Below are 25,018 nucleotides of genomic sequence, written 5' to 3' on the forward strand. Positions count from 1 at the left end.
CTTCTGAGGTCCTGGACACTTATCGGGCAAGCCGCCAAAACGTGCGAACCCGCACAGCGGGCGCAGCAAGCCTTTGAAAGATCATTTTTCAGCTTACATGCCTTCAAAGCTTGGCCATATTGAGCACAGTAAATGCAGAGTGGGACATGCAAATCTCCGCGGACCTCGACAGAAGTACATCCAATAGTTACGCGACGTGCCGCACATAGTCGAGCGTAGGCAGGGGGGTCAACCTTATGTATATGCACAAATTGACCAGATTTTTGGGCAAAAGATAACCTAACCTTGCAGGAGGATGGGTCCAGATGGAGGTTGGGGTTCCGGCTGTTAAGTGTCATGACGAGGTCCTGCGGTCGCACGTCGGGGTCGACCCCGACAAGGCGAATGTGCGGGTTCCTATGCTGGGGAACACGGACATTGCTCGAAGTACTAGTGGTCTCGATCCTGGTTATAGCGGCCTTGAGACGGTCCAGGTCCGCAGGGTCCTTGATGGCAACCATGAGGGCACGATGAGAAGGTTGGAGGGTAACAGTTCCGATTCCCTCGACCTCAGGGTCGATGTTTGCCTTAATCAAAGCCGCCACCTCACGGCCGACGTCCGCCGATGCCACGACCGATGTTAGTAACAACTTATGCGCCCGTTGAACCGGTCGGGAGCCTCCCCCAGGAGAAGGCCCTGGAGGACCAGAGGACACATCCAAGGCTGCATTTGCGGCATCACCCTATAGAACAGCCGGAGCACCTCGCAGAGCGTCAGCAAAAGTCCGAGGGACCAGTGCCTCCTGCCTCACATGACGAAGTTCCGCCTCAGACTCAGTGACTGGCAGAAATGTGTGTGAGCTGTGTTCTGAGGATTTGCAGTTCGCGCTCTCGCGCATCCAAAGAGGTCTTGAGCGTCCGTGAATAGTTTGTCTCAGCAACCGTACAAGCAAAGAAATGTGCTGTTTGGCGGTAAAAGTCACAGACAAGAGGCAGAACACCCCGGGCTGCAGGACCTCTTGTTCTCCTTGTCCAAATCGTCGTGACAATCTCCTCATAAACTTTCATGGCGTCGGCGTCCGTGCCCAACTCTAAGAGGGTGGCTTTCGGCGACTCCAGAACCACCGGCGGCTTCAGCGAGAGGGCACCCCCAGAGGGATAGGCAGGGTCGGGGTCCGAAGGCGTACCAGAAGGTAGAAGGTTGTCCGAAGACTGTTCCGAGATGACGGCTGGATTCACCCCGCACGAGGAGGAGCCGCCCGGCTGTGACTGGCCATATGAAGGACCCCGGTCGGCCATAGTCAAACTGGCAGCTGGTAGGCTTAACCAGCCAGCCGCCAGAGACCAAATCCCGGCAAAATTTGGAAAAATGAGGCACAGACTTCAAGGACAGGGGACACTCGGAGGGCCCCTGAGGTCTTACCAGGTGCTTCCGAGTAACAGGACGTGCTAGAAGGCCCTAACCCCAATTTTACTTTGTTATTTTAATTACCATACCAGTGTGGGCACTTTTGCAGGCCGCCTTCGTCTACAACTTCCGTCCACGCCACTCATGAGCCAAGAAAGCCTTTGGCCTTAAAAAATTCCAGCGGTGCACATTATCTGCTTAGGTGCAGCAGTGCGAAAGCATTTCTCTTACTGCTGCCGATTATGTGCCTGCGTGTTCGTTTCTTTATGCCTTTGCCTTTTCTAGATCGTATTTTCGCTCTAACTTCGGTTCTACCGCATACGAAAACGTGGGTCCCGCTGCAAGAGCGTCTAGTAAGCAAAGCAAAAGTACTACTTAAATCAATATTTATTTCTGTAATTCATCAATGAGAAGGAATTACCGATTAATGCGTTAATTAAGAAAATAATCTGATTAATCCGGATGATCAATTAGTACCTTTAATTAATGTCGTTAGCGGCTTAATTGAATGTAATGAGACCATGAAAATTAATTATCTATTTCACTAATTAGATAGTTCATTGAAATGTGTTGTTACTTTTTGTCAAGTAATTGGCTAATTAACACAGATAAATCAATTTATCCAATTAATTACTCCCTATTTAATTGGTCTTTTCCGTTACTTAATTATTCATCTTTGCTAACTAAGTTATTTCTTCAACTATTCTATTAACTACCCCTAAAATGAATGATTGACAGCTCGAGTGGACACACTGTGCCGACGCGCTCGGCTGACAGCTCTTGTGCACACTATTCAGACAAGAAATGCTTTCGCATTAATAATCTGCATCATTCCGCTATGGCGTCTTTCACAGCGCGCCTGCAGCTAAGAGACGCTAAACTCCACGTACTGTCAACTGCTGTTGACGACAGCTGTAGACGACAGACAAAAGGCTGCGCGTGATTCTCTGTTTATTGGGAGAATTTGCGCCCGCAAATAGAAAACAACTCAGCGGAGGCAGCGATAGTGTATAAGTCGAGCTTCGAAGATGCTAACGCCCATCACTCTCGGCCGCACTCACTTTAAAGAGAGCGATGTTCTGTGTCGGGTGCTTTAGAACAATCGCGATCGCAGTAGAAAACGCCAGCCGTGACTATGACAACTCTAGAGCGCTGCGGTTGCGTCTCGCGGGACCACCTAAGTGATAAGGCCGCGCGGCGGTGGCGAAACAGAATAAACATAGAAAAAGAAACAAAACAATGTTTAGAGGAAGGACCCCACTGGTGTTTTCTTCCAGCAATCAATACTCGTCTTATATCGGTGGAAAACCATTTCCTCCTCTTGAGTGAGCCCAACAGGGATGACAGGAAGGCACAGATGAAAAAGGCTTTGAGCTGGAGGCGCAGTCTATATACATGCATCAGTACAACGCAGGTTCAAGTGTTCAAAAAGCGCGGCAACTTTTTTTTGCGCTACACGATGTTTTTCAATGCCTCTTGCAACATCTCAAAGAAAAATGTTTGCTCGACAGTCTACGACAGGAAACATGCATAACATGTACAATAAGAACTCCCAGCAAGTCATTTTTGGCTCTCTCCGAAGCTGCATGGCCGCTCACTCGGCACCAGACATTGCACGAACACAGTAATTTGAAGTGATCTGGAGTATACTAAAGCTACAGAAGACATGCACAATAATTTTTTTTTGTAAAAGGTACCACATCTTTCCTAGACGTCTACCAAACGTCTATTGTAGACCTTTTAGTGTAGAATGCGTCTGCCTGGCCATAAGACAGCTTTTACTCGTGAGCCAACTTTTTTTGCTCTGGTAGGAATTATGACTTTCGTTTGAAAAAACAATGCATATAAACATGACTGCTCTCAATGCATTAAGAGTATATTAACGGCTAGAAAAGTCTTACATAACTGTTGAAAGAGAGTTCCCCGTGTGAGTATAGGAGCGGTCGTTGGAGTGGGGTATATATAAGGATGGACAAAGGCTTCCTGGTAGGATAAGGTGAATGCAGTGTTTGTATTCCTCAATGCTTTGTGTGCTTGCATGGATGACTTTGTGGCGGTCTTTGTTACGCAAATCATTTAGTGCATCCTCAAGAAACCTCGGCCAGCTGAGGCTACTACAATAAGATTTGCTAATCTTGACGACGTCTTTCTAGCCGTCAAGTAGACAGCTTGCTGTTCAGATTTCTGGTGTTAAAAATTTCTAAGACGTCATGTAGCTTAAAAAAGCGGGTGCATTAGTTGAGCTCGAAGATGACTACAATATGTGCCAAGATATCTAGAAATTTCTTCCAAGCAGCCTGAAAGAATTCATACAAGACACGTTTTCAATAGTTTCAATATTGTATCGGTGGTCGAAGCATTGCGGTCGAGAATAATCAGAATCCGCTCATTGTTCTTCAATGTAAGGACTTCCACAAGGTCTCCTGCAGGCTACAACACTTACTTTGGCTCCAGTACTACAATGTAAAGTTGATATACAGTCTTTGCCGAAAGTAACCAGGCTACATGGTTTGCTTCTCCCTCATATAGTGGAGCCCCTGCGGCTCCCCTAAAAACCAAAAGGTATTGGCAGGTGAGGAAAAGAGTTCTCCTTACATCGCAGTGATTTATAGCTTGCTGGGTGCGATAAGTGTTCCGCTATATAACTGAGGAGCAAACCGGGCAGCCTGGTTACATTTGGTAAAAACTGTACATAACTGGCAAACATATGAGAGCTGCAGACGCACTGTCTCGAGCGTCTGATTCAGCAGAGACCAATAATACATCAGACCAAAAGGCTCAGCCGCTATCCTGTACATTGATGCAAGCTTCAACTACGAAGCCAGCGTAGATCCAAAACTGCGCACCAATTTCATCATGTAGCTTCGTACATCCTGAATGGCTAGCCTGACACGATCTCAAAGGTTGCCGCAATTGTGAAGCGTTACTACTCAATCAAGAGTGTACTATACGCAAATGATAGTCTTTTCTGCTGGCATGCTGGAAGGAAGTACTTTCAAGGCTGTACATGACCCGTCGAGGCATCGGGGTCAACTGGGCCAGAATACGCCAGGACATTGAGGAGATATCTGCGAGCTAGAGGCGCAGTCTATATAGGTGCATCACTATGGCATGGGTTCAAGTGTTTAAAATAATATTTTTATTCATTAATATTTGGCGAAGTAACTCCGAAGGAACTGAACACTCTTTTTTTAGCTTTAGTCCACAACGTTCAGCACTCTGGAGTGCACTTTAACTTATCGAGTTATGTTGATCACTCACAATACTTGTGCTGCTTCTTTGAGCATGTTCACTTCAAGCCTCACAGACTGGCTATGTTTTGGTAATGGGCACATATTCTGTTGCAAAACGCGTATTACGGTGTGTGAAGGGCGGAGGAGGTAAGGCTTCCCTTCCGCAGAAAATCCGATGTCGTCGTCGGTGTTGTGAGCGAAGAATCTCTGGACACGCAAACTAGGTGGGCCACCTAGGTCACGTCACCTAGCGCCGACGTCCCAATCTGACTGCCGGATTGTGAGGAAACGGCCCACCGGGAAAAGTGGCAGATAAGTTATTGATTGGTCTCTCGGGAAGAGCAGCCTGGCTAGCACAAGATGGAAGCACCTGCCATCGCAAGGCCGTGGCGTACGCTTAGGCGCTGCGCCACTGTGCCAGGAGATGTATGAGAACTCCCAGGGATCTAGAATATAAAGTCGGGAATGGCCAATTCAGCATATATAGAAATTAACCGATTAAAGCTATCGCGCCATACCCTTAAGGCGGAGTTTAAATGTCACCTATAATTTCTTCGTCAGGGTGCTGAATTGAATAAATGCTCAGTTGGAACCTAGCGCTTGTGGTGAGTGCTGCTCTTGCTCTATGTTTTTCTGCTCTAAACTGTTTAACAATGTTGCCCTAATTCTACTCCGCAGAGGACTCAGAAGGACAGCTATCATACGAAAAAGCTATGTCTCCAGAGTACCAGATACCTTTCTCTGTTGTTATGTTTGATGTGTTTGTCAAACGTAAAAAATCGTCGCCAAAAATCTTCTTATACCCTCTTGCTGAAACATGACATTGCATTTGATTAGTTCAAATATTGTTCTTCCAGGACTTGCACCTAAAATGTTTATTGTTTTTGTGCAGTTGCAAACAATGTCACTAACTTCCATTATTTTAAAGACTGCCGCCGATACCAGAGTCTTAGTTTCTTCTATATGCGTAATGATTGCCTGATGTTTCGTTATTGCAAGCAATTAGCAATGATATGTTAAACATAGGTCATTACATTTCTTATTGCATATTTTTCAGAGCTAGAGCACTACTCTACGGGGTACAACTTCCGATTTCGATGTGGAGGAGACGATGATCTTTAATGCGTTCCAAGGTCAAACCAAACTGAGCTACGTGGTGATATGCTGCAAACTATGGTAGTATGACCACGCGATCATATTACTATGACCATTGGGTACCTGAACTTCATCTTTGACCTTGACCCTTGACCAGGATGTTTGATTTGATACAGGGTGCCATATCGACAATGACCTTCAATGTGTCCAAGGTCAGACCAAACTGAACTGCGCGGTGGTATAGCCCAAGCTATGCTAGTATGACCACGTGATCTTATGACTGTGGCTATTGGGTACCTTACCTTGACGTTTGACCTCGACCCTTGACCTTCTATGACCTCGACCTCGACATTTGATTGGAGACAGTGGAGACGGTGCTTAACAGAGCTTTCGCTCGTATAACTTCGTTCAATTTGATTTAGAGAAAACCTAGCGCAAAAACATGCAACCACAAAGACAGAACAGACGAGACACAAGCGCTAACTCAAAACTGGCTTTTTATTGAAGCAGGATGCAGTAAAAACATGCAACCACAAAGACAGAACAGACGAGACACAAGCGCTAACTCACAACTGGCTTTTTATTGAAGCAGGATGCAGTTTATACTCGTGTCTCGTCTGTTCTGTCTTTGTGGTTGCATGTTTTTGCGCTAGGTTTTCTCTAAATCAAGTATGCACTAACTAGCCCCAAAAGAGGTGTTAAAACTTCGTTCAAGTCACGTTGAACCCCAGCCCTTTAGTTTTGTGATCCTGTGTGTACCAAATTTCAGGTGAGCAAATGTCTGTGCTTACGATTAGTATTCATGCTTTGAAGCGTTCTTCTCAAAGGCTTTTCTAGCCCTTTCCTTTACCTGCTTGCTGAACGTCACCCGGTGCGAGAGCGTTTGTCAGGGATTTTGGTCTTCAGATTTCGCTCCTGGTTTATGGAATGGAAGTGAACAAAGAAAGGGATACGTTTTTTCTGGCGTTGGAGCGGAAGCTACGGCTCGATTCACGCCCTGTTTTCGTGCGCAGCGGAATGCAGTCGTCCCCGTTTGGAGTTCGTAGTTTTCACCCAAAACCCTCTACATTATCCAGATTCGTTAAAACTGGCAACTTTCAGCTGAAGGAAGCCAACATTCTATGAAATCAAGGAAAAAACAGGGGAATGTTAGTATTTTATATTTGTGGTGTTAAGCAGTGTAATATATAGCGTAATGATTTAATTACTGCAACACAGTTGATTAGAACGTAGGAGAAATACCTGATGTTGCTGGTTTGATCTATATTCTCAACCTCCAAATTTCGTGTACGGAACACTACCAGCCGAGCTACGGTGGCTGTGCAATTTCTACTTTCGGGGGTATTCAAGTTTCGTTTAACCTAACTTGAGAGTGTGTACCAGCCCGACCATCGCCCATGGCAGCGGACGAGTACGCCCTGTAATACCGCGTTATCACACGCATTAGTTTTTCTTTCTCACAAGAAAAAGGACGTTATTTCTGCAGTACGGATATGAAAAATGTCGTGTCAGGGTTCTCTGTAAAGCATCTGCCCGCATGCACTTTTCTTGGCGCACAAACAGGCCCTCTTTAAAAGCTAGCCGCCGCGATGGCCTAGTGTTTATAGTGCTCGGCTGCTTTCCTGAAAGACGCGGGTTCAATCCCGGCCGCGGAGGTTGAATTTCGATGGAGGCGAAATTCTAAAGGCCCGTGTACTGTGCGACGTCCGTGCACGTTAAAGAACCCCGGGTGGTCGAAATTCCCGGAGCCCTTCACTACGGCGTCCCTCATAGCGTGAGTCGCTTTGGAATGTTAAACCCCTCACAAATCACAAAAATCATTAAAAGCTGTCTGCACCTGTTATCGTGATCTCCAGTGCCTCTAGCAGCAATGCAGCTACACTGAATAACGACCGTACAATCTAAGCCTCTGCGGCGAGGTTTACAGAGTAATACGAGCATAGTATTCCGCCGATTTCGTCTCTTTCTGTGCAACACAGGCTCGCTGAGGAGAGGCGGCGCAAAGCGCCTCCAATGCAGTTTTTTTAATGCAACAGTATTGGTCTCACATCTTTTTCCACACTTCCTGGCGAAATTCTGGGAATGGTATTGGAACAGTTTGTCCTGAGAGGAAGCGATCTGGAGAGTGCGTTAGGGAGCTCTCGTTAGGCATTTTGACTTGCAGGTAATCATTAGCCTTACTCTTAGGTGTCAGTGCCTCCTCAAAAAATTTATGCCGCTTATATCTCCCCTGTTAAATTATTCGCTAGCTCTTGTTATACATCTTGTATTTTTGTTTTACTCATTTCTACGGTCTGAAAATTGACTAAACATATTGAATCACAAGTCGTAGCGGAAGTCCGGTCATGCGTCGTTTACACGTATATAGAGGTACTGTTTAACATGTAAAAATTTACCTTTTAATGTTTTATTTATTGAAAATCTGGTTGGAATTTTTTAGTGCTTACTTACTAACGAAACGTTTTTCAGGAATATTACTTCGCGCAGAAGCAATACCGGCATTCTTCGGGGAAATATCGGTTATTCTTGCGACTTCGAAAGTGACTTATATTTTATTTTGGATTGCTCAATCTCAGGAACAGTTAATGAACACAGAAATATTCGTGTTTAGTGAAGTGACTGCAATATGAAATAGTATCGCTGTGAAAAATGAAAGTAATAACGTGGAAGGTAAGTGACCATGTGGCAAGGAAAAAAAAAACGTAGATCAAACCCAGGTAAACTAGACATGCGCTTTAGTTTGTACGGGTGCCACCGCATGCGCTGCACACTTAAAATCAACGTGAGAATTTGGAATCTTCGGTGCATCCCACGCATTTTTTGTGGCCGTCGGAAATCACAGTTACGAATTTTTTGAGATCTTGCGGCGAAAAGGAAGAATCGGCCATTATAAACACCATGCTCGCCCAGAATGCCACGTGACTCTCTAGTTTTTCTCAAACTTACAAGGTTAAAGTATTCATATTCGTTTACGTATGTTCGCTAGGGGCGGCTAACAGATGTCTCTAGTTGCTGATGCCCAGGAATGGTGGGTATGTGGAAGTTCATTTCTGAAAAGTGGGCTTTGCGAAAACTCAAATAAACGAGAAAGAACAAAAAGAAAGTAAAGCTGCAGGGACGCATCACACATATGCTCTTGCCTCGTGTAGAGAAGTGTAACGAGGCCATTCTCTGTAGTCGCTGTCATGTTGGAATAGCGTCTATCTGGTCGGGATAAATGCATTTGTGGTTGGCCACACGCTGCTTACTCCTTCTGCAGTCACGGAACGAACTTTGAAACAACAAACACTTCATAAGGACAAAGTTTTAGACTGGATAGAAAGAAAAAGTGACTGAGGACGAAATCAAGAAGCAGCTATAGGGTGTCCGATCACATAGTTCGTGGCCGTACTGTGAATGAAACCAAAATATGACACTTCTTCGCGCGACCTTGCGTGGTTCTGAATTGACAAAGGCCAGCTATTGCTAGAAAATGCTGTCACTGTCATTTCGAGCGATGCGGAAATCACTTAAGCAAGGAAAGGCTCTGATAAGGCGATGGCAGTCGGTAAGCAGGAGCCTTTCCGCTAGACGAAGCTTGACAACGCAGTGCAGCGCCTAGGTCTCTACCCGGCGCTCGCCTAAAATAGCCTTACAACGCACACCTGCATTCAACGATTCGTTTTCTTACTCTGCAGCTGGCTTCCGCACTTTGTCAATTTTCTTCCATGACCACAGATTGTAACTCCTTCTAAAAAGCCAGTAACCTATGGCTGAGATACTGATTATTGTCTGTTAGAACTGAATTTAAACATATAATTACACTACTTTGTCCTTTAAGAGTTTTTTTCCGGCAAACATAGTATAAGCATGTATTCGGCAGTCCATTTGTGTCTTTTACAGCAAGAGTTAATATTTTCTACAACAGGATACATTTTCTCTTTTAGCATTTCTTCCTGTTTTACATGAACGTAGCTTCAAAATGTAAAGTTCTCCCCGAGGAATTGAGAAAAATGTTTTCGTTTAATGCCGTCTGCTTGTCTTCCGACCATTTCCTTCCGACAGTAGATACTTTTAGGATTTTATACCATTTGCGCCATTGCTATTGATATTTGTATTAACTCTCCAGCCACTGATTTATTCCCCCTGCATTACAGGGGGACAATTAGGTATGCTATTGCCAGACATCAGCCTTCCATCATTTGCCTGAAACGTTTCGAAAATAAATCTTTATTTCTGCCTGTTGTGCTTAGTCCTGCATCGCTTATGCCTCAGCAAGCCTCCTAACTGAGCGTTATTTAATTTCAATTGCTGAACGGGTGGAAGCTCCCGGGTACACAGTCGTGCTTGCAAATTTCCGGCTAGTGACATTATAGCGTCTTATTAGTCCTCCAATATGGGGCCGTATACCCCATGGCAATAGTTTTTCTTTGCAGTTTATCATTATTAGTGACCACTGCCGCACTCACTAACTTCGTGTACACATCCTTCTTGTAGTCTAATGTATAACTTTGACTTCTCATGACTGTTATTGCGGGTATAGTCCTCCCATAATACTGCACATCAAGATACTTCTTTGGCTCAGCTGTAAATGGCTGTAAACCGTGCGATGTAACTTTTCATTTCATATCATTTTCTTTATCATAGGGGCCCCAGGGAAGGGGTATGACTTAAACGGTGGGAAGTAGACTGTTAACATTGTTATATCTCTTTCACATATTCAGTGAACTTAGATGAGCAGGTGATAAGAGCAATATCGCTTAGAAGGCCGTTCCAGTCTGGAGCTCTGCGGGGAAGAAAGGAGTTGAGAAAAGGGACAGTACATGAGAACGCACGACAACGTCTAACTGATGACTGGTGTGGGGGGATATGAGTGCTGGGGAAAAATTATAAGGTGCTGCGCGCACAGGGCTTTTAAAAAATTTATTTAATAAAAATAAACCTGAAGTGCGACGACGGAGTTATAATGGCGAGAAACCGGATGCTGCTTTAAAGGCAAAAACGCTGACATGGTATAAGAACACGATGCACGAATTAAGATGGCAGCTCGATTTTGAATGGAGTCAAGATAATAAGTTTGATGAGGACTCCAAATGATCGACGTGATATCTAGTTCTGACCTGACGGATGAATTACAGGCTAAAAAATTAACATATTGAGGAGCAAACTCCATGAAACATCCGCAAAAAGTGCTGCTCCTAAATACTTATATGACTCAACGGCTACATGAGCACGTCTTAGACTAAGTAGGAAAATACTAGGATTACGACGAAGGTTTAAAGATGAGCTTACATTTATTTGGATCAAGTTCTATTAGCCAATCCTTACAGCAGTTTTGGACAGTATCACAATAACTCTGAAGTGATACTTGATCAGTGGGGACAGTATTGCCTTTATAAATTCCACAATCGTAACACAACATGTGTCTGTTACAGGTTAAATTTGTCAGCAAGTCATTGAGGTATATTACAAAAACTAGCGGGCCGAGTTGTCCTCGTGGCTATCAACTATAACACGAGTGTCTTGAACGCGGTCTCCGCCATGGAACAATCCCCTTCTAGCCATAAAGATCATCCATAACTTGAAAGTATTCCCAGTTGTCCTTACGAAGAATGGTTTCATCGACACTTGTTATATATGGTAGTGGATGTTGCTGCAGTCAGGCCAATCGGCGAGATGACAGGTTAGAACCCAATCTTCTTACTGCTAGCGTTCTTTTAATTGCCATTTTCGGTATCATGAAAAGTATTGAGGAATATGGTCATAGCTGCCTAAGTCTTTTTACCTCGAGACTTGAAGCCCCATCTATCTTTGCCCAAGTCCCCTCTACGCCATTCACTTTAGACTGCTTCATTTAAAGAAGCGCTATATCTGCCGCAGAGCAGCAAAATGCCATAGTCACTGCGTGGTGAGCAGCAAAATGCCATAGTCACTGAATATTGATTGCGGTAATAGTGATAAAGGTTGATAAAGGTGGTAAAGGTGATAAAGATAGTGATAGCCGGCGTTACACAGTAGCACGGGCACTTTCAAAAGAAACACTTGCTTTTACTGTTCGAGGCAGTTCAGGCCGGAGAAGATTGGAATGCGTGCGCACAGCTCCCGTATATACAGTGGCTTCTCAAATAACCACGCACACTGCTTTATTTCGGAGGACCCATTGACACAACAGTGACTGTTTTAAGATGCAAAACTGGTAAGACGGGCATGCTTCACACTCACGACGTCACAGAGATCAGTTCTCATCCGGCCATGAATGGGAAGCTGGCGTCTGACAGACTCCAAGAAGTCCAGATCTATATCAGCTGTCAAAATCGCCTCCTGCGCGCCAGCTGAAGCGACAACTTTGCCCAGGGGGTCAACCAGCATACTGTGTCCCCAGGCGACGTACGGTGCCGTTGTGTCTGTAGCGGCCGATGCGGTGGCCACATACACTTCGTTGTCAACAGCCCTGACCCGTTGAAGAAGCTCCCAGTGGCTACCACTATGACGGCTGAAAGCGCCGGGATAGACCAAGAGCTTGCAGCCGTGCTTTGCGTACAACTGTGCCAGTTGAGCAAAGCGTAGGTCGTAGCAAATGCCGACTCCCACCTTGCAGTAGGGGGTGTCAAAGGTCGTGAGTCTGTCCCCCGCCGTAAGGAAGTGGGATTCCTTGAACGTTACCTTTCCAGGAATGTCCACGTCGAAGAGGTGCACTTTCCGATGCTTCGCGAGAAGCTTGCCGTCGGGTCCGTAGACGAGACAAGTGTTGTAGAGTTTGCCCATGTCAGCTTCGGCTATGGAGCCACCAATGAGATAGACGCCGTTCTCCTTGGCAGACTGCGAGAGCATGCCACTCGTTTCACCCGGGACGGACTCGGCGTACCTGGGGAAATTTTCAACGGCGTAAAGAAAAGTGAAGCACTCGGGCAGGCAGACGACACTGGCACCAAAAGCTTTAGCCCTCTTGATTCCTTCTCGAGCCGTAGAGAGGTTTTCTGACTTGCTTGCCACGACATGCATTTGCAAGAGAGCGATGCGAAAGCGCGTCGAAGACATTGCTGAATGTAAGCTAGTGCGTTGACCGCATCGCGTCTTTTGCTGATGTGAGTCACACTGAACCTCGACGTACGCAGCTGATAGAAAACCTGGCTGCTAGCAACGTTTTCTCTCTCTCTCTCTGTCTCGGTACCTGTACTCCGTACAGATAATCCTCGCCGCGCCCATGAGTAGCAGCTGGTCCGCTGTGATTTCTGCCTCCGCGGAGCTGAGGTTGAAGTTTCAGCTTTGCAAAGTATGCGGACGGTGTTGCTGGCGCGCTATAGGCTGCCCTTGATCTGTGCACTTCTGTAAGCATAGCACAACAGTTGGTTTTTATTTGTCTGCCGGCTAACTTTCTGGAATTAAAACGTTTTATTTATTCTTTCGTTAAGCTGTTTCAGCGCTACTTTGCAGCATGTACGTCATAGCTTTGGCAGAAGTATCAGCATTCGATAAGCGGCATTTATTCGTCATAGGAGCTCTCCTGTCTGTGTGGGGGGGTGCAGAGCGGAAATATTTATGGTTTATTGTTTATGGGGTTTAACGTCAGAAAGCGACTCAGGCTATGAGGGACGCCGTAGTAAAGGCCTCAGTATCTACTAGCGCGGAGTATGTACATTGCAATTGATTAAAATTACGCCATTACCCGTAGAGCGTAGCGTGGAGGACGTGGCAATATTTGAGATGAAAACTTAATAAAACGCACTACAGGACACCTTTGCTTCGCTATTCCAAAGCAAAAGCTGGGAAATATTGACGCGTTTTGCTTTCGAACAAGCTTTTACGGTTTATTTATGGTGCGGAAATGTGTACGGAGGTCATTGACTGCTACGTGGTTGTGTTATATACGAGGGCACTTCGCGCCGGAAGCAGAGCTACGATGGCGTAGGAAAACAGAGGTGGGTAACCTTGTTAGAAAGGTGAGCGGCATTCCCTACAGCGCTCCGGCAGCGTGCTGTGCTAGAGTGCTTCAGTGCCTTCCAGCTGATGTCAAGTCGCGCTGTGCCCGGCCATGTTTCGCGCATTGAACGAAGCAACCAGGCGAGGAAGCACTTGTGATGGCGGGTGGCCACGGTTTTATATACAATTCGAGCACTGCAGCCGTATTGTCTTCTGGCGTGTCTTCGTGCTGCGTGATGACCTGCGGTGGATGACGTATTTCGCGTTCATGAAGAACCTGAGCTTGACTGCCCTCACGTTTGGGTGCGCACTAGCTTGCGAACTTGCCGCGTCGCTGCAGGTGTTCGCAAGTTTCCCGCACGGTGTTGTCGTTTCACGGCCGCCCCCGGTACCGCCCGTGAGATTATACCGCGGCGAACGGCGCCCGGCTCACTCCTGCGTTTTTTTTTTCTGGCCCAACTTCTCTTCAATTAGCTGTATCGCGCGGTGTGTTAGGCTTATTATTAATTCGAAGCATTGTTTATCAACCTCGACCAGACTTAGCGATGGCTAGTGGAAGCACCGCAGCGCACATGGCAAAAAAGCGCCAGGGCAGAAACGCCGCATCGCTGTCAAAAAAAAAAAGAAAGAGACCATATACCATCACCAAAAGGAGAAGAACTGAACGAAAGCTTTAAGTCCATATTTAGGTTATTGAAAGAGTTTTGAAGAGTTCGAAGCGAGCTAAGCCTAATGTCGACGCGGCCACTCTATGTGGCTGGTAGGACAAGAGGGACAACGGCGAGGCGAACCAAATGAAGAGTGCGAAAGCATGCAGGTCACAGAAATTCAAGATGCGAGCGAAGAATCTGGGCTCGGCATCAACAGGACCTCGTCATCAGAGAGACGGCAGCAGAGAGGCCGTCGAGAGCGAGAAAGCGCAACCAAGGAGAAACCGGACTCAAGAACGAATCCTTCCCGCCGTTGCGAGACCGAAGCGCCAGCTGAGGAGGAAGCCGGTCGACATCCAATAGCTGAGCCACTCGGTCCAGGTTCGCAAGATTGGACAGCAAGCAGACGAAGCAGTTGGCATGAGGTCCACCACACGAGTCAAAGGAAGAGACAGGTGTGCCATCTCAAGGTTGACAGGCAAGGGTGCTGGCGGAGCGACATAAATTACCGCAGCAGGAGCTTACAGCTGCTAATAACGAAATTAAACAGCTAAAAGAAAGAACTAGTGTAACTGCATGCCCTAGTGCAATGAATGCGAGAGAAATCGTGACCTGTGTTAGGAAAGGATCAGGGGCCGAAGCTAGCATTAAAATTCACAATGCTCGTGTGCTAAGCGTAAAGCAGCAGACCCCACACCCGCGGATACTAGAGATTCAGCTTATCAGGCGAGATTTGAGCAGAAATAGTCACGTCTTGAAAGACTGAGGCGCGGTTTGAGTCACGTTTCGAGAAAATAGAACACGCCACACAACAGCTTAATGAGCATAACAAAAAGAGTGTAGAGAGCATTACTGCCCTCAGCTCAGCGGTTACCACAGTATTGTCCCGCTTGCACAACATTATCGTTCTTCTGCGAGCCGAACGTGCAGTTATGAACTATGCGGTGCAAGTTACTGCTGCACCTGCACCGTATTACGGAGCCTCAGTGCCCGCAATGCGTACAGTCGCAGGAGGAGTCCTTAAGACTAGGGATGGCCAGACTGGGCGTCTAGAACGATACAAGAAACGTGATGGCTAGCACTTCGATGGTAATTTGATAATGGAACTACAGGGGCTTCGAAGGTAAGCTTAGAGCCTTCGAATACAGACTAAAAAGATTTGAGGAACCTGACATTATAGCACTTCAAGAAACAAGCTCTACAACGACATCATTAATCCGAACCTTCGCTCGACCACTACCATTGTAGTACACAAAAAATCTGAAGGGAAATCAGATTGATTTGGAATACATGGAGGTCCCCCACACTTTCGTAGACATCTTACCTAGAAAACGGTCCCAACCGCAGTGTTCGTCCAAAATTACTGCAGTCCCCTAAAGAGAGGAGCACGTCAGCGACCGTTTTCCTCAAGAAGGCGCATGGTGCCGCCAAGAAAGAGATATTGGTAGTAGTGGGAGACTTCAACGCACCATACTCGGCTTGGGGGTAGTTGTATAAGAGATGCGGGACGAAAGACATGATGATGATCCGGAGAGACCAACACGAATTGGTAATAGCGTCACTCAGGATACCTTTCAGGATTTCACCTTCACCAAGAACATCAGAGATGATCAGTGGGAGAATACCGGAATGATCATTGGCAGCGATCCTTCCGTTCTTTCTAGCACGATCGGGGTGAAGAACCACAGGCCTAAGATATCTAAAGTTACGAGCACTATATGGGACGCTTTTCGATTGGCTCAGGATCAAGACTCATCGACAGGCATAATTGATCTTGAGGAATGGACGCTTGAGCTGATTATTGACGCGGAAAATGCCCATACTGAGGCTCAGCATGCGGACGGTGGATCTGTCGCAGACGCTAGGCTTTTATGTTTGTAGGAAGCACAAAAAAGCCTTCAGAAACAATGGCTTAAGCAAAAGCAGAATCGTCGGCTCCGTAAACGCCTAACCCAGTTGAAAAAAGAGAAAGAAACTTACATTAAAGAACTGAGTCAAGAGTATTGGTACCAGGTCTGTGACAGCCTGAATAGTCCGCTTGGATGTGAGGACACTTGGATTTGGCTTAAGCAACTTCTGGATCCAGAGCATACCAGAACGGCATCTCAAAAGAATATGCAAAGGATCGTACATGCGTTCGAGGGGAACAATGACTCCTTGATGGCTACTCTTAAATATACATATTTGAATACTCAGATTGACATTCCTTTGCCACTGGTGTATGAGGAGAAAGAGAACCTCGATCTTGACAAGGATATCACAGAATCCGAAGTCAGGGCTGTTCTTAACAGCATTAAAACTGCCGCTGAAGGAGGTGAGGACCGTATTACTAATAAATTGCTGCGAAACCTGGACAACCAGTCTATAGCGAAGATCGCAGATCCTTGCAATAAATATTGGAAGGTGGCTGTCCTTCCTACAAGCTGGATACATGTCCGGATCATCTTTATTCCCAAACCGGGCAAGAAATAGGAACTGGGAAGCATAAAGTCGATCTCTCTTCCCTCTTCATGAGTAAAGTAATGAAGCACACCATCCTAATAGGTTAAACAGATTTGAGGAAACTGAGGGCCTTATGCCTCATACTATGATCAGCTTTAGACCGGAGAGAGAGAGAGAGAGAGATAAAGGAATTTTAATGAGAGGAAAGGAGGAGAGGTCGGCCGGTGGTAACATAACATTGGATGGCATCCCGTATATTAAACACTCAATCTATGCGGATGATATCACGATCTGGACAAACAGCGGATCGAACAGAGAAATTTGTGAGGTCCTGCAAAGTGCAGCAGATGTCGTTCAGTCTTTTGTGCAACAAAGCGGCCTCACCTGCTCGCCTAAGAAATCTGAACTCCTGATTATTCGACGCAGAACAAAGAAGATGAACAAAAAACAGTACGGAGAGCATAAACATCACTTTGACTTGGAATCTGATGCAGGAAGTGCCGGCTATCAGGGTGTTGGGTATGCTAATCCAGCGTAACACGTGCAATGGCGAAGGCGTCAAAACATTACAGATGACCACGCGCCAAATTGCCGGACTCCTTAAGGGAGGGGCCACAAAACACTGTGGGATGGAGGAGACTGATTTATCCACCCTAACCCAGGCTTTTATTGTTAGTGGAATAACTTACTCCTGCGCATACTAGTACCTTCGTCCTAACGAGCAGGAATCTATGAACAGTGTCATACGCACGGTGTACAAAGCTGCCCTCGGAGTGCCCAAATTTGCCAGCACTGAAAGGCTTCTCGGGCTAGGGGTTTATAATGCCCTAGATAACTAATTGAGGACCACAAGACATCACAGATTGAAAGGCTATCTCGTACTGAGGCTGGGAGACACATACTAAGCAAACTGAACATTAATCCTGTAACGGAGTCGGAAGGCCGAACGCTACTGCCGGAAGTCTTCCGACATCAATTAATCGTCAAACCAATACCTAAGAATACGCTTCGAGGCAGACATGATGGGAGACGAGAGCTGATGCGTTGAAAGTCGAGTATGACTGCGACCCCCATGCAGTATACGTCGATGCAGCTAAGCAAACCTACTTCAAATTCACAGTATGTGCAGTGACTGGGGAAGAAAGGAATTAATACGGCTGTGGCTAAAGCAGCCTAATTTGTAGGAGTCGAAGAGGCTGCCGCGTCGCTATCCATCACGGATCTATTGACGCACACCGTCTTAAGTGACTCCAAGCGGGTCATTACGAATTTCTGTAAAGACGCGCTCTTGCGGGGTTGCACTCAACAACATTAAATACAACTGGTATACGGGTCTCAGCTCATTCAGGGAATCCGGGGAAAGAGGAGGCAGATCGTATAGCCCGAGGTCTGACGAACCGGGAGATGAGCCCCTCAGATTCGGACCCCCGGGTGAAGCACTGGCTATTTACCATGCGGTAACTAACTATTATAAGGATAGAAGATGGATTTCCCCGCCTCCGTATGCGGACCTTTGCAAAGCACAAGACACGATGCTAAGAAGGATCGAGATTCGATCCATTCTAAGCCCCGAAAGGTTATCATTTTATACGACCGACGAGTATAACACCGCCTGCCTAAAATGCCAGCAATGGGCAACCCAAGATCATATATTATCGGGACGTGAGGTCAAGCCTCCACCTCGTAAGCTCCTGCCAGCTCCCTCCGAAGAGAACTGGAATGAACTGCTTCTGAAGCAGGAGAAGACAATTCAGAAAGCGCTTGTTAATTGGGCCTTTGAGCTGCCCCCTGTATGGCGTTAACACTTAGGTACAGTCACCCATGATCTACAAATCCTTGGCAATAAAGTTGTTTCTCTCTCTCTCTCTAACCATACATTTTAAAAATTCACGCTGCTGCGCCTCGCAGCGATGAGAGGTGCCGTGCTTTCGCCCGAATCCGTGCGCAACATGTCATGTAGCTCTCGTTACATCAGCAGCGGAGGGCTACCATTGGTTCGTCGTGTCAACTCTTTCAGACGTGACACAGCTACCATTTTCGCGGACACTTCGGCGTGTCAGAAAGCTCCACCCTGCGGAGAATTCCGGCGTGCGTCGGCAGCGACGGGGGCGGGGGGTGGTTGGGTGAGACCGGCAGAGGAGCGCCGACCGTGGAACGTTCAAAATGTGACGAGAGAGAGAGAGAGAAAAAAAAACAAGAAGACAGAAAAATTAAAATGTTTACTACAGATAACTTGGCTTACAACAGACGGATTAAAAAAAGTTCTTTCTGGAGGATATTTGTAAAGTGGTGTCCTTTAACATCGTAGCCATACCGTAACTTTATTGTGAGTCCCTTTCAGAGCCCCTTTAGACATTTTTGCTAGCGTCAAAAACGTTCCCCATTGGTTTTCTATGGCAGGCTTTACTACTCGATGCGAGCGGTATAAAAACATTACAAGAAAGATTTTCTGCTAATGAGCAGAATGAACCGTTGCATTCAATACCTCCATAACAGTATCTTACAATATTGCAATATTCAAAATTTGTATGCGAAAATGCTGGACATGCATTTTTTTTAACCAAGAGCTAGAGCATGGATGTTGAGGTCATGCTGTAAAGCAGCTGCATCTGCTTCCGAGTAAATGTTGCGGTATATACAGCAGTCATCTGCATTAAGTCTTATGTCACTTGTAATGTTGCTAGTGAGATCATTTATAAAGTTCTATCAGAAAAAGAAGAAGACCTAACACTGACCCCTGAGGAACACCTGAAGTCACATCCACACCTGTGTAACTAATTCCGTCGTAAGCTACGCAAAGATATGCTTCTTTAGAGGTTAGAAGTGAAGTAGAAATATTTTGAAAGTGAAAGCTTCTGTCGTAGTAGTTAGTTAGCCACTAAATAAACGCGTTTCGATAGTCTTCAAAAGTAAAAATAAATCAGCGGATTTAAAGGAAACGGAAATGTCATGAGTGAGTTGTGTCATGGGTTATGAAATATCATGGGTTTGTTGAAATCATCTGGCAAGTGACAATCTACCCACCGGGTTGTGGGCAACTGTCAGCAGGCTTTATGGCTAACTATGCAAGCACTCTATGGCCGTGATCGGGTTTCGAGCCCGCGGTGGCGCAAACATATCAGCTTCACTGGACACTGCAGTATACTTTTTTTCTTTGTGGCATAGGAGTATACAGCAACAATAACAGGCTTCTAGCCCGACTTAAATAGGCCACATCTCACGAACCCGGCATGCATAGTCACATCTTCACCCAGACATCACTCTTCCCGCTCATCGAAATTATGGGGAACAGACGCATGCATTGAGCACAAGTCGCCAGACAGAAGTCGGCCTTGCACAGCATATACACCCCGTACCGAAGCACACTGCTCTCTGAGCCCAGACCTAGTGAACGCGGTGGCTCTGCGTGCCGATCTATCATACGGCTCTTCCACAGGTCAAACAGTCCCATGAGCACAAATTTAAAGGTCACAAGGAGCCTTGAAACCTTCAACTGTATACGAAGAAACTTTATAGTGTAGGGCGTGATCTCAATGTCCGTTTTGAGAGTCCATTCAAGAATGTACCCCCGTCATTCCCCCTCTCTTCCCTCCCCCCAAGAAACAGAAACAACATAAAAACAAGGCATCACATCGAAGCATTGATCAGTAGTGTGTGGCTGCTGACACAGGCGGCAGTTAGCTGATCATGGCAGAAACGTCACGTTAGCTCGAAGCCACATTTTGGCATGTAAAGTCGACGTATGAAGTATTTTGGCACGACAGCAACATAGCGGCAACGTGGCCTAATAATAATAATAATAATAATAATAATAATTGGTTTTTGGGGAAAGGACATGGCGCAGTATCTGTCTCATATATCTTTGGACACCTGAACCGCGCCGTAAGGGAAGGGATAAAGGAGGGAGTGAAAGAAAGGAAAAATAGGTGCCGTAGTGGAGGGCTCCGGAATAATTTCGTCCACCTGGGGATCTTTAACGTGCACTGACATCGCACAGCACACGGGCGCCTTAGCGTTTTTCCTCCATAAAAACGCAGCCGCCGCGGTCGGGTTCGAACCCGGGAACTCTGGATCAGTAGTCGAGCGCCCTAACCACTGAGCCACCGCGGCGGGGCGTGGCCTAATCTTCGACTCCTGTTTCTCGAGAAGCTCCTGCTGATCTACGCTTCTATCAAGTGCGTGCTAATCAAGGGAGGCGTGCTGCGCCGCCTCGGCTGCTGACGTGTCCGGCATCGAAATGGGGCCAGCCACCAACGAAAACCTCGAACACAGTCGTCACAGGTGGACAAGTCGGACATCGGCTGATCGCATAAAGCAGGCACCGTCGGAAGCTCTCTTCAGTGTGCTCTGCAGGCAGCAACGTAGCAGCAATGTGGCGTAAACTTCAACTCCTGTTTCTCGAGCAGGTTAGTTATTACTTGTATTGTGGTTACAAAAATGATTACCGCGGTCATGCTGCCGGGCCCAACGGTGATATTTGCAGAGTTTGCGGCCATGCTTTTGTTATCGGGGGACGCAGAGCTTAACCCAGGGCCTAAGGTGACGGACACCGAGAGCATGAATGTGCTCTTGAAGGAATTGTGTTAGTCCCAGAAAGGAATTCCTGCGATTCTAGAAGCACTAAGCGAGAGGCTAAGAGAAGTCGAAAATGCCATAAAACCCGACATAGATAAAGCACAGAGCATTTGTGATCTTACGCAAAGAGCAAAGGTTAGACTTGTACACAGTTCTTCAAGATCAATATGAAATAATAGATAGCATAGAAATTCAGAAAGCGCAGAAATAATATCATGGTCTTCGGAAGTGAGGAAAGTAACAATGAATCGACCACAGATCTGAAAACAAAAGCACTGTTAGAAGTATTCCATATAAAAGCTTGATGTTTCCTTGAATGCAGTATAACGAATACACAAAATCGAAATACCAAAAAGCAAAAACCACGATCTGTAATTCTGAGGTTTTGTTACCGTAGAGAGAGAGAGAGAGAGAGAGAGAGAGAAACAACTTTATTGAAAAACCAGTCAATGAACGCCCCAAGAGAAGTCCATCTCCCCCAGACGCCCCTAGCAGTCGCGGCCAGAGTCACCACGGACGTAGAAGCAGCAAAGAATTGGGAAAGTTGGAGGAACCTTAAAAGGCTGAAAGGAAGTGAAATACGCATGAGCGACAACTTTTCGCAGGAAACACAAGCGAAGCGCAAGCTTCTCTGGGATTCGCCAAAAAAAGAAAAAGATGAAGACCATAGTGTGTGCATGGAGTACAATAATCTGGTAATAAATGACGTATACCGTTAGTATAATGCAAAGGACTGTCGAGTCAAAATTAATCGAGATAAAAGTGCTTCTCTACCGAAATCAAAAGCCTGAGCTGATAGAAAATCGGAACCGTATGTTTTTCGTCGTGTAAACCTTAACGCTCGGAGTTGGCAAGCAAAATTGGTAATCTTGAATTTTGGCTTACGAATTACGACAACACGTGGTTAGTGTTAGGGAAACATGGTTGCATCCAGAGATACATGATTGTGAATTCTTCATCGCCGGCGCGGCAGAACAGTGGCTAATGGCTAAAGTTCAAGTGCAGGACATAAACTACGGTTCTTACGACGTAAATTAAGCTTGCTTCAAAGTCTGCTATGCTTACAGCTCATTTGACTTATTTCAGACACGCATTAGAGCATTGCAGTGTTATCTGGGACCCCTTCCAAATTGGCATAATTCAAACACTCGAAACAGTGCTACGTAGAGCGGCCAGAGTCTTTTTATCAAACTTTTCACACAAGAATTCGCCCACACAGATGCTTAAATCACGACACTTACCTACTTTATCAGGTCGCCAGAAATCAGCTAGGCTAAATCTTCTATATCAATAATCGATGGATTTCTTACCTTTACGAGAATACGTAAATTTACGGGGAAGGCGCGGTTATAATTACCGCGCTCCCCAATCGCACATTAATACATACGCCTAATAATTTTACCCTATAAAAATTGCACACTGGGATTCCTTGCCAGCTGCTGTTAAAAAATCAGACGTATTGCTATCATTTCAAGATAGTATTGTTGAAAACCTGTATTTTGCATTTTATATGAGTTGTAACTTTTTATTATGTTTAGATTGCTGTTTGTTTGCAACATTTTGCGAAACCACGTCTAGAGACTTCCCAGGATTCAGTGGTGTGTGTCTTTTCGAGCCTTTGAGTAGCAAGTGTAACTGGATCATTGGGTCAATGGGCGCCTAAATCGCGTTGTGAATAGGTGGTAGTGTCCGCATACAAACTGAGGCAATTATCCCCCTTTCCTTTTCTCGTAGCCGGCGTAAGGTTTAGACTCAGTTGATTCTGTGGAAAAGACAACAGCATAAATAGCTCCCTGGGTGAGTGGACACGTCAATCGCGCTTGAGGTGCGTGGCGGTGGTGACAGAGCATGTGCGCTGCATTCGTTGACGTTTTGGTGGTAGTGGTGTCAAAATTGGCAGTGGCTAAACTTGGCTAACCCTGGAATTCAGCGAAAAGCAAGGACGCTTGCTAACGTCTGAGGCTCATCTATGGCAGCACCGCTACACACTCGCGACATCTTTTCTATATTATATCCACACGACCACGTGGCTATGATATGTTATCGCATGGTCTAACGACGCCCCCATCGGATGTCATCACGTGGCTTCACATCACCTCATCAGATGTTCTTAAAGTCAAAGGTCACCTGAAAGGTTATCCAATGTGAAAGGTCAACTAAAGATCAAGGTTTATAGTCAGGGATCAAGGGTTAGACACCATACTGTACCATATATGATCATATACGACTAACGTGGTGGAGGCGAAGATGGAGGCGAAACACAAAAAGGTTCCCGTGTGCTGGGTGATGTCAGTGCACGTTAAAGATGCCCAAAGGGTCGAAATTATTCCGGAGCCCTCCACTACGGAGCTTCTTTCTTCCTGTCTTCTTTCAATCCCTCCTTTATCACTTCCCTTACAGCGCATTCAGGTGTTCATCTAGAAATGAGATTGATACTGCGCCATGGCCTTTCATCAAAAACCCAAATTTTCTCAATACTTCATGCTTACAACTGTTAGCCCCTAGCCATTTTTTTCTCACCACTAGAGACGTGCCCCGAATTCCTTTCTAATGATATATTTTTTCTCTCTTCTTGTGAGAAAGTCCGTTTTCTGCCCTATACCCTGTAATGGCGTTTACCGGCCAATAGTATTGGAAAAACAAAATAATAAAATAAAGTCTGTGTGGCAGATTCAGCACACATTCGATGCAGCCGCTTAATACTGTTGTCTACAAAGACGAGGTCAGGTTGCCAATACATCGCCACAGGAAGTATATCTCAATCAGAACTTTTGTCATCTGTTTTCTGGAGAGACTGTAAAGGTGCTCGACGGAAAACATACAGTGAATGAATGGAGTTTGTCCCCAACTTCCTTGACAAGTCCCACAAAAGCCCTTCAAGTATATGATCAGTGGGCACAAACAGAATAGGCAACCACTAAGAGGCCACCAGAAGAGAAACGACCACTTGGCTATGACGCGGTATCAGATGGTCTTACGACACCCCGCTCGGATGTCATTAGGTGGCTTCACATCACCCCATCAGATGTTGTTAATGCCAAAGTTCGACCTAAAGGTCATCCAATGTGAAAGGTAAAGTCAAGGCCAGAGGTCATGGGTCCACTAAAGGTCATGGGTCAATGTCAGGCGTCAAGGGTTCGACACCATAACTGTGCAACATATGATCATGCAAGGCTAGGGTTATTGGGTTGAAGGCCGGCCAAGGTCATTCTCTGGCCTACGCGACGACTGCTTTACCCAGCGTAGTTGAGCTTTCTCTTGAAAAGAAAAACTTTGAAACAAGCTGATAGACAAACAGGAGCCGAAGAACAGCTGCACTGGACACCAGAGGGAGAAACATATTGTCTCGACACAAAGGCTCCCACTAAGAGCGCCACACAAGTGTCGCAAAATTCTATGTATGGACTCTACTTTTTTCCACGCACAATGCAATACCTGCGTGACACAGATAAGCTTCGAAACCAAGAAGACATTGCAAATTTGTGCTCGTGCAAATAGAAACAGCTCCCTGGCCATCCAAGCCTGGGATTGCCACCTTAAAAAGATTTAAAAATCCCATTCCGTGAGGTGGCTGCCGGAGCACACGGACGCGTCTCACGTTGGCTCCGGAGTTTTCTGCTGTTTTGTGCTGTTTTTCGACTGTTCATGGACTGAAAGTGCTGCCAACCGTTCGTGAAGGTGTTGTGCACCATTCTAATCCACTTTTTTGGACTTTCGAGGCCGAATTTTGTGCTTGA

The 25,018-nt window shown here is 46.0% G+C and overlaps 1 pseudogene; it reads right to left on the reverse strand.

The window, feature by feature from the left end:
- Positions 1-11,721: 11,721 nt before the first annotated feature.
- On the reverse strand, positions 11,722-12,752 carry LOC144122978 (omega-amidase NIT2 pseudogene; annotated as a pseudogene).
- Between the last annotated feature and the right edge of the window lie 12,266 nt (positions 12,753-25,018).

The sequence above is a fragment of the Amblyomma americanum genome, chromosome 3 (assembly GCF_052857255.1).
Source record: "Amblyomma americanum isolate KBUSLIRL-KWMA chromosome 3, ASM5285725v1, whole genome shotgun sequence".
NCBI lineage: Eukaryota > Metazoa > Arthropoda > Arachnida > Ixodida > Ixodidae > Amblyomma > Amblyomma americanum.